At 38.0% G+C, this 9,121-nt stretch overlaps 1 non-coding gene across 1 annotated transcript; it reads right to left on the bottom strand.

Annotated features, from left to right (window-relative positions):
- Positions 1-6,495: 6,495 nt before the first annotated feature.
- On the bottom strand, positions 6,496-6,569 carry Trnas-gga (transfer RNA serine (anticodon GGA)). Its single transcript has one exon. It is a non-coding gene; the product is annotated as a tRNA-Ser (tRNA).
- Positions 6,570-9,121: the final 2,552 nt, after the last annotated feature.

The raw sequence follows: 9,121 nt of genomic DNA on the forward strand, positions 1-9,121 counted from the left end.
CTATGACTCGTATGAATCCAAAGATTTATCCGAAAACGTTTGTTACGTTTCGTATAAAAATGTAATGATTCGGTTGTCCTTATTTTGGCGTCCATATCGGTGGCAACCCTGTATATAACCCTTTCAGAAAAAACAGCCAATTTTGTTCCGATGAAAAAAGGTGTTTTTCAGCAGGAAAACCCAATTGACAAAATTAGTAACAGCTGCTTTGTCGAGCTTTTAGCTGGAGTGACTAATTACACTAGAGGTATTTCCCTGAAAAATTTTGGTCGCCTACCTTTAATTCTTCCCTTTTGCGTATAGATATTGATCTGTAGTCCTGAACAGGGAATCCCGAAAGCCCTGTTCTAATTTTAACGGAAACCCTTCCGTCGTGTAATTTCTTATTCCCTGTTCTAAATAAATAATAAGCAGGTGCATTAGGCCAGCGGTTCCTAAACTTTTTTATATTTAGCCTTTTGCAACTTGAAAGGACAATTTACTAATACTATTTTTTTGGGTTAAGTATTTCAAACTGTGTTTGCTATTACAAGAGGTTGGCAATAGTAGCTAAAACGGAAAATACTGCTCTGTTTTTATGAAAAGAATTTGAAAAATTTTTGAACTTGCATAGATTATTTGTTCAACAAAATTTACTATCATTGATTTGAGTATTAGTTATTTCCACAGGGTCAATTGATCACCTCTTTTGTTGATAGATATGGATTATTAAACTACTTATAGTCATCACTTGTGGCCTAAAAATGGGAATAAAATAAATGGAAGGTATTAAGTACCTTGATTGGTTAATTTTCATTTTTGCTCGCAAAACATAGCATGGTTGTAAATCGACCGAGGATTTTATTAATGGGTTCAGGCGTAAGTTTGAATGAAATCGGTTTGATTGATTCGGGGCCGACTTTACACTCACTCACATTTATGTCGTAATCTCACCTTGGTAAGTCTAACTTAACAGGCCAAATTGACGCTATAGTTTAACAAAACGTGTTAAAACCTTTACCTTCGGTTTAAAATAATAATAATAACAATAAAATCAACTAAACTCAGTCCCTGACGTAAAATGTAGTTTTTGTGATTGTACTTTTTACGCCATCTCTTGGTATTTGCAAACTTTGTCTGTTGTGAATTCTTATGTTATTATTATTTTTTTTTCTTCGTGGGGTTCGAACCCAGGACGCTCCCGGGGACGAATCCCGATCAGGGTTTTTATGTCTGTATGTGGGTCAGGCGCGCCGGACCATTCGGTCAAGTTCCTACTTTTTTTTTTTTTTTCACGGGGTTCGAACCCAGGACTCTCCCGGGGACGAATCCCGATCAGGGTTTTTATGTCTGTATGTGGGTCAGGCGCGCCGGACCATTCGGTCAAGTTCCTATTTTTTTTTCACGGGGTTCGAACCCAGGACTCTACCGGGGACGAATCCCGATCAGGGTTTTTTATGTCTGTATGTGGGTCAGGCGCGCCGGACCATTCGGTCAAGTTCCTATTTTTTTTTTCACGGGGTTCGAACCCAGGACTCTCCCGGGGACGAATCCCGATGAGGGTTTTTTATGTCTGTGTATGGGTCAGGCGCGCCGGACCATTCGGCCAAGTTCCTGTCCCGGTCAAGTTCCTATTAGCTCTACCGGTTTCGGACGGAGTTGATATGTTTGCCCTGGTGGCAAGTGTTTTATTTTTAAGTTCCGCTGTGTGTCGCTCTTAAGCAAACCTTTTGATATTCTTGTAGTGGGTGAGCGTATGGCCAAGTGTTCTACATTGCGCACATTAGTGCCGCTTGGAATAGTGTCCAAGGTGCCGTGAAAAATAAGATTTAATTTCAGTTAATGGTATAACTCTTAAAATTTAAAACAAAGTGTTCAAAATAATGTGTAATGTGTCATAGATGTGTAGTCTGTTTCGAAAAGTGTCATTTGCCATTGGTATTTTTAGGGGTGCCGACAAGCACTTTTAGTATTTTTGAAAATGTAATAAATACCAATATTTGACTCTAATTTGTCGAATTAAACTTTAAAGCATTGCTTAAATATAAAGGAAAATAGGAACACATCTGAGCTATCCACAATAGATACCGCAAAATATTTATGTTTTAGGTTAAAAGCCCGTGAAACAAATTGGTAAACACTGTTCTAGAGACGATTTTGTAATCATTTGTTTTGTAAACAAGCCCTTACAACAATAACTTCACGTTACAGCCTGTACAATGCCCTAGACCAGCGGTTCCCAAACTGGGGTCCGCGGTCCTTTAGGGGTCCGTGAGGCAATTTTGGGGGACCGCGAAGCGGTTGAAGTAATTCTATAATTCTCAGTTTGTGCCACTAAATAAGTTTAAATCAAAGTAGAATTAAAAATCGAATGTCTCCATTACTAAACAATAGCCTTTATTGCATGACAACTATCAAAAATGCAATTGTTCGCACACAATCGTAATGCTTTTTGTCTTGTCTGTGATGTCACAAGCTGTCTTTGGATGATTTTTTGCGCAATTTTGCGTACCTAGCTAAAATCTTGCAATCAACTTTGGTTTTTGTGAAATACACATTTAGGCTTGAGGACCGCGAGCACTCGAAATAATGGCAAAGGGACCGTTTTGAAAAAAATACGGAAAAGTTTGGGAACCACTGCCCTAGACTCAGAACAAGAAACACCAAATTGGATTTTTTATGGACGCTTTATCTACTCTTTCAATGTTAAAATGACATTTGACATTTGTACTAGCGCTTTGAATGTTTTGTCAAACACATAAAACACATTCTAGCAACGCTATATGCTACTGTTGTGGTTTACGACATCTCGAGGCTTTGAAGCGGTTGGATGGTAATCTGAAACCGAAAGCGCATTTGCGTAAGAAGCCGTCTGTGCTTTCCAGAAAAAAACGAACTATTTTTGACCTACCATTGTTCTTAGATGATTCAGCGTTTTTTGTTTATTATTCCTGACCTTTGCAAAGTGATTCATCATTCCTCTTACAGTTATCTGATATTCCTTCCCAATGTGCTTGTCATGGTGTATTTTTGGGTGTATTTTGAAAATGCAAATATTGTACAGAAACCGTTTCGGTAAAATTTTGGGCACAACATGTTTTGAAACTAAACATTTTTGGGTCAACGCACATTTAAATCTACACTAGAATTGTTTTGGCTTACATGTAGGCGGCTAAACTGTGCAATAAGCCATACCGAGTTTAAGCCACTACCCGTTACCGAGTTTAAGCCACGACCCGTTACTCAGATTGTTTCAAGCCATTTTGTTTTGAGCGGCTAAATCAAAGCAGAAGCTGTTTATGTCACCTTCAAGCAGTCCCATAACCATTCACCCTAGCTGTCATGTTTTAATTTTTATGTTGAATCTGTCCAGTGGTGGGATTCAAATATTTTGTCAGCCGGTTCTATTCCAAAAGTCATTTTCAGCGGGTTCTGTTACAAAAAGTCCATTGGCAGTAACCAGTAATGCTAACCGGTTCGCTGATCTTATAAAATCGCTGATCTCAAAAAGTCGTGAGACGGTTCTACAGAACCGGTACGAGCCGGCTGAATCCCACCACTGAATCTGTTCACATGCTTGCATATCTTTAACTTATTAAAATAATTTTAATCAAAGCTGTACAAGTGAATCCCCGAAACCGACCAGGACTGTTTTTTAATTAAAATAGGTCAAAAATTTAGATCATGGACTTGATGAGATGAAATTACGACATATGTGACCGATAATGTGTAAAGTCAGGCCCGTAACTGTAAGTCAAAAACCAAACCCTGCCTGAAAAGCCTGGCCCGACATAAACTACGGTTTAGAACTGAGGTTAACTAGAGGTTAAATTTGAAGTAAACAACCTTTCATAAATAAGCTAGTGCTGTCAAGTATAATGTATTAACGAGTATTTCTTTTCCAGCAGTTATTTGTTAATTAAACAATCGACGTTTCGACGTTCCATACATACACGCCTTGATCAGGATAATGGCATATCTTGCAAGAAAATTTGTCTAATTGTCTCGTTCATAAAAGAAGACTCGTTTATAAAACTCTTTTTTGTTTTCAAAGTTTCTAGTTGTTCACTTAGTTATAAAGTTAGTTTTCATATACATTATAAATAGACTTATGTTTCAATATTATGATGATGTATCGCCGTAGTATGCCGTAGTATGAACGTCACTCCATATTTTGGGAATATTAGCCAATAAGCCTCCTAATGCGAAACTTCCAAACAAAACGTCAGACTGTCAAAAAATCAGGTGTTCCAGCTTACTGAATAACCTCGCTCATTTCAACACATTAGCTATAATCCGTCCTTCAGGCGTAAATGGGTAATGACCCAAAACTACAAAAAAGCGATTTTCGCAAATTTACGCCCAAATTGGTGTAAAAACGCCCCCGAAAAAGCACCCGCAACTTTGAACTGACACTCAAGACGACTTTGTTCTTACCGCGAATAACGTCTTTGGATTTAGTGTAAACAACAAATCCTGTGTGAAAAGGGTTTGGTCCGCTTTCCTTGTTCAGCCTCGTTGAAGCTAAACTTTCCCATCGGTTATTCCGTTTATCATTCAGGTATATATATGGGTTTATTACGTAATTGTTGACTTACAGATAAATATATTACGTGTTGCTGATTGATAAACGGAAACCTACACCATGGTTTGAATTAAAGATGTACGTTGAGAATCACTGGCCTGGACAAAACAGGGAAAAGTGTCTAGAAAATTTGGAGTGATTATGCTGAACAGTATCAAACCCGGTGTAATGCTAAACGAAAAAATCAACTTGTAATATTGTTGACGTTTCGCCCACCAGAACGGTAGGGCTTCTTCAGAGTAATGAATGAAATATTGCGAGCACACAAGCGAAAATGCTCAAAAACAACGGGCAATGACAAAAAATAATTACATTTGAAAAGGTTTTCCGTGAAGAGTTGCGTGCGCCACAATACAACAGTGCCTAACCAATTTCCGCTAGTTGGTAGTTATTCCGTATGTCGCGGAAAACAGGGCTTAGGTTTTTGCCATCATGGTGATTTAAGAACTTAAAATTGAAATTAATAAGGCAACTTTCAAATACCAACCTCTTCGACCAATTGGGTTCCTGTTTCAAAATTTGGGCATTGTTCCAATTAATTGGGTGGTCACATTACAAAACGTGTTCACATAAGGCGGACTTTTTGATTGTACCATGTTTTTGACTGTCAACGGGCATCTTCAGTTCCTTACTCAAATAGAATCAGAAATTAGTTTCGTTTCATAGTGAAAACAAAATGACGTCTAGACTTTAAAACTGTTCTGTGTCTGGTTTTCAAAGACAAAATGAAACTTAAGATGGTGACAAACCTTGGTCGTATTGGCTGGCGTAGAAAATTGGTTAGGCATGACTTTTTAGCCAGTTACACCCAACAAACCGAAGTGCCATAATTTGGTCAAAATAGCCCATACGGTCTACCTCTTGTAACCAGCTGCACTAATGAGACCTTATAAGTCGAAAAAGTGTGCACTGTCTGCAGGTTACTGGTGATGTATTGTCTAATGCTTTAATATTAAAATGAAACTCACCTATTATTTACTTTGTACTGGCAAAGTCATCGCATAGCGCAGTAGGTTCTCTTTAGGGTTTTTTTCCACATGGATGAGACAGATTATTTCGTTTTACACTGCGTTTTTCAAACCAGGCATTCTGTAAAATTTGTCACATACGATATACAATAAGATGAAACTATATGTGAGCTAATAATGTAGTATTTTTAGAAACCAATGTATTATTTTAATAGTGTAGAAATGGCCGTCGGAATAGAAATTAGTGAAAAGCTTTGCGTTAACACATTGTCTGATAATTTTTAACTAGTCATGCGTACGTATATATTTTAAATGATTTGGTGGAAAAAATGCGGAAAAAATCTTTCGAGTTTCCCAAAAATTTCCAGGAATCCTATTCGTTGTAAATTTAAGTCAAGCGTGATCTGTTTACGCGTGGGAACAAAGGGGGTCACAAAAAGGACAAATTGCGTTTTCTCAAGCCCTGTTGAGCTTGCGAGAATCAGGGGATTTTCAAAAAAGGAAATTAAATATCGGAATTTCATTTTGAAAAATTTGACGCGGTTAACTTAATTTCCAGAGAGGGGTTTTGTATCAACAAAGGACTGTGTTGTTCAAAAAGCCGCAACAGCCTATCTGTACAAACCAGAAAACATTGAAGTAAACAAAGGCTGTGTTGTATCGCATTCATATTATTTCTGTTCTCTTTTTCAATGCCGTTGGGTTTGTATAGGTTGTTGTGGCTTTTTAAACAACACAGTCCTTTGTTGATACAAATGCTGTTTTCTCAGAAACTTTTATTTAATGCTGTTTTCTCCCAATAGCTCCTAATAATCGATGTGCCGGTATACGTAAGGACAAGAAGGGGCACTTGTACCCCCATTGTAATTTCACAGTACGCCAGGCCCATTGAAGGCTCTATACCGAATCAGCCGGTCACCAAGCATTCACCACCATATGGCAAGGCGTAGGCTAGAAAAATCTAGCCTGCGGTGGGATTCGAACCCACGACAGGAGTCTTTCCGGGACTCGCGCTCTACCAACTGAGCTACACAGGCTCAGTGGAGAATCCGCCGAAAGTCGAATCACAAGCACCGTTGCATGCCTCGTATGCTGCACATGTCAGCTTCGTAGTAGGGGATCGCCAGATTGACCAGTATCAGTTGAGATGAACATAAATTCATAATTCATAAAATTCATAAGCCATTTGTGGCTCAGTTGGTAGAGCGCAAGTCCCGGAAAGACTCCTGTCGTGGGTTCGAATCCCACCGCAGGCTAGATTGTTCTAGCCTACGCCTTGCCATATGGTGGTAAATGCTTGGTGACCGGCTGATTCGGTATAGAGCCTTTAATGGGCCTGGCGTACTGTGATTTATATATGAGTGTGCCGTGATCGCTGGTCTGCATAGACGCTTCAGGGCTGATCCCAGTTATGAATTTATGTTCATCTCAACCCATTGTAATTTCAAAGTATTAAACCTAATTTTTATATTATAAGTAAAGAAGAGTAAGTAAATGAACGTCTAAACACGCTGGTTTACCGATGTCGGCCTTATACGTATCTGGTGATGTTTGTATAACCTCTTCCGTTTTGCTGGATTTCGTACAGTCAAAATGGTGTACGTCAATGGTTCTCAACTGGTGGTCCATGGACCACTAGTGGTCCATCATGACATTTTGGGTGGTCCACAAGACGTCCACTAAATTAAGTATTAAACTAGAGATGATTGCATATTACATGTTGAAAAGAGCATCAAAATGTTAGCTGTTAATAATTGTATCTCACTTCTTGAAAATCGGTTTACAAGAATTATGTTTCAAGTTCAAATGGTTGTTTCGTATGCGTACTTCAAACTTGCTCAAAAATGAAATGGTCCACGATTTTATTTTAACTGGGCCGGTGGTCCATGGCCTAAAACGAGTTGAGAAGCACTGGTGTACGTGATAATGTGCAATTGACGCGCGGATAAGTGGGGCATTTTTTATCGTTTTTGGTTTTATTTGTACTTTATAATTTGTGTCGATACATACATGATTACTTGATATGGTATGTAGCGCATGTGTCAAAATGTGCCCCCTCCTGCAAAGTTTTTCGGTCCGCATGTTAACAACAGTTTTGACTTCGTATAGAAAGTATAGTCTTTAAAATATAAAAGATTGTTATGATAAGATGGACCGCTTTTTTAACAAGAGCGGTTATTGGTTGCTATGGAAACCGTAAACTGAAATAAAAATCCGTAAAAATGTGTAATCAAAGTTTTAAACAACGCACTGCCACATTTAACATAAGAAAAAATCGCCAGATTAAACGGATTCTTTTCCCAAAAATTTCCACACAAACTACTTGAAAATATAGCAAAATTCTTGACATTCCTGCATTAGGGTGTTACCCAACTAGTTTTTTTTTTTGTAAAATTCGCAGAACCTAGGAGTAACAAAATCTACAATTTCTCGCCTGCTTGTGTGCGACGTATAAGAGATACAGTTACGTCGAAATTGAACAATGGGTGGAAAATTCCGTCGTGTTAGCGCGGTGCCGGGAAAATCGTGGGTACAACACAGCATTGGTCACGATTTGAACTCCACAGTGCGTTTACTATGGAGATGGGTGGAGGCGTGTTTTGGGGCGTCGTGTTTTGGGGTCAGTGTGTAACTGCAATAGGGTCTGCATTCGTACTGCAAAACATGGCGTTTAAAAGGTAAATTATGCAACTGCTGACGATTTTTATGCATTGTTTTGTAATATTTAATATTTTTTGTGTAATTGCAATAATGTCTGTATTTGTACTGCAATACAAGGCGTTTTGCACTTCAAGCAGTTAAATTGTGCATCTGCTGTCATATAATATACATTGTTTTGAAATATTTGAATTCTTTATTTAGAAAACAAATTAAGTGGATATTATATATGTGAGGCTTTACCATTTTTATCTGTTATGTTGCTTAACATTATGGGAAAATTGTTAGGATTTAAAACGTCAATTGTCTTAAAACATTCTTGTTAAAGTTGGTTGTGTGCATTCTGCAAAACAGACAAGCCGTAAATGTTTTGCTAGGAAATCCCCTCATAAACTCTGCTTTCGTCAGTCTGCACATTGTCTGTTTTGGTAAGCTCCTGTCTGGGCGAGGCTTGTTGTTGCGAACACTCGTCCACATATCTATACGTTTGACATAAATGCACCCTTGCTACTAAACGCTGTTGAGTGAGTACATTTAATAGCAAAGGTTTTATCAATATTTGTTGTTATTATAAGATTGCTGTATTATTGATATTTCTGCTATGTGGCCTATTTAGTCCTTGAGTTAAGCTTATATGTCAAACTACTTATTTCGTTTGTAATTCTAATTTTAGAATTGTAAAGCATTAGCATTGTAGCCTGCACTCTGCCTAGCAGCACGCAGTAATTTAATATGGAATCTCAAGTATTTTCTCACTATAAATTTAATCCAAAAACTCCGAAATACTATAGTTTATATATTGACTATTTTGGGTGATGTTAATGTATTCGCGACCCCCAAGTTGGAAATCCTGCTTTAATATGACAGTTTATTCTTCCTTGAATTATTATGTTAACAGTACATGTTTATTTTTCCATATATGTAACAGTTT

The sequence above is a fragment of the Phallusia mammillata genome, chromosome 4 (genome assembly GCF_965637545.1).
Source record: "Phallusia mammillata chromosome 4, kaPhaMamm4.hap1.1, whole genome shotgun sequence".
In the NCBI taxonomy this organism is placed as follows: domain Eukaryota; kingdom Metazoa; phylum Chordata; class Ascidiacea; order Phlebobranchia; family Ascidiidae; genus Phallusia; species Phallusia mammillata.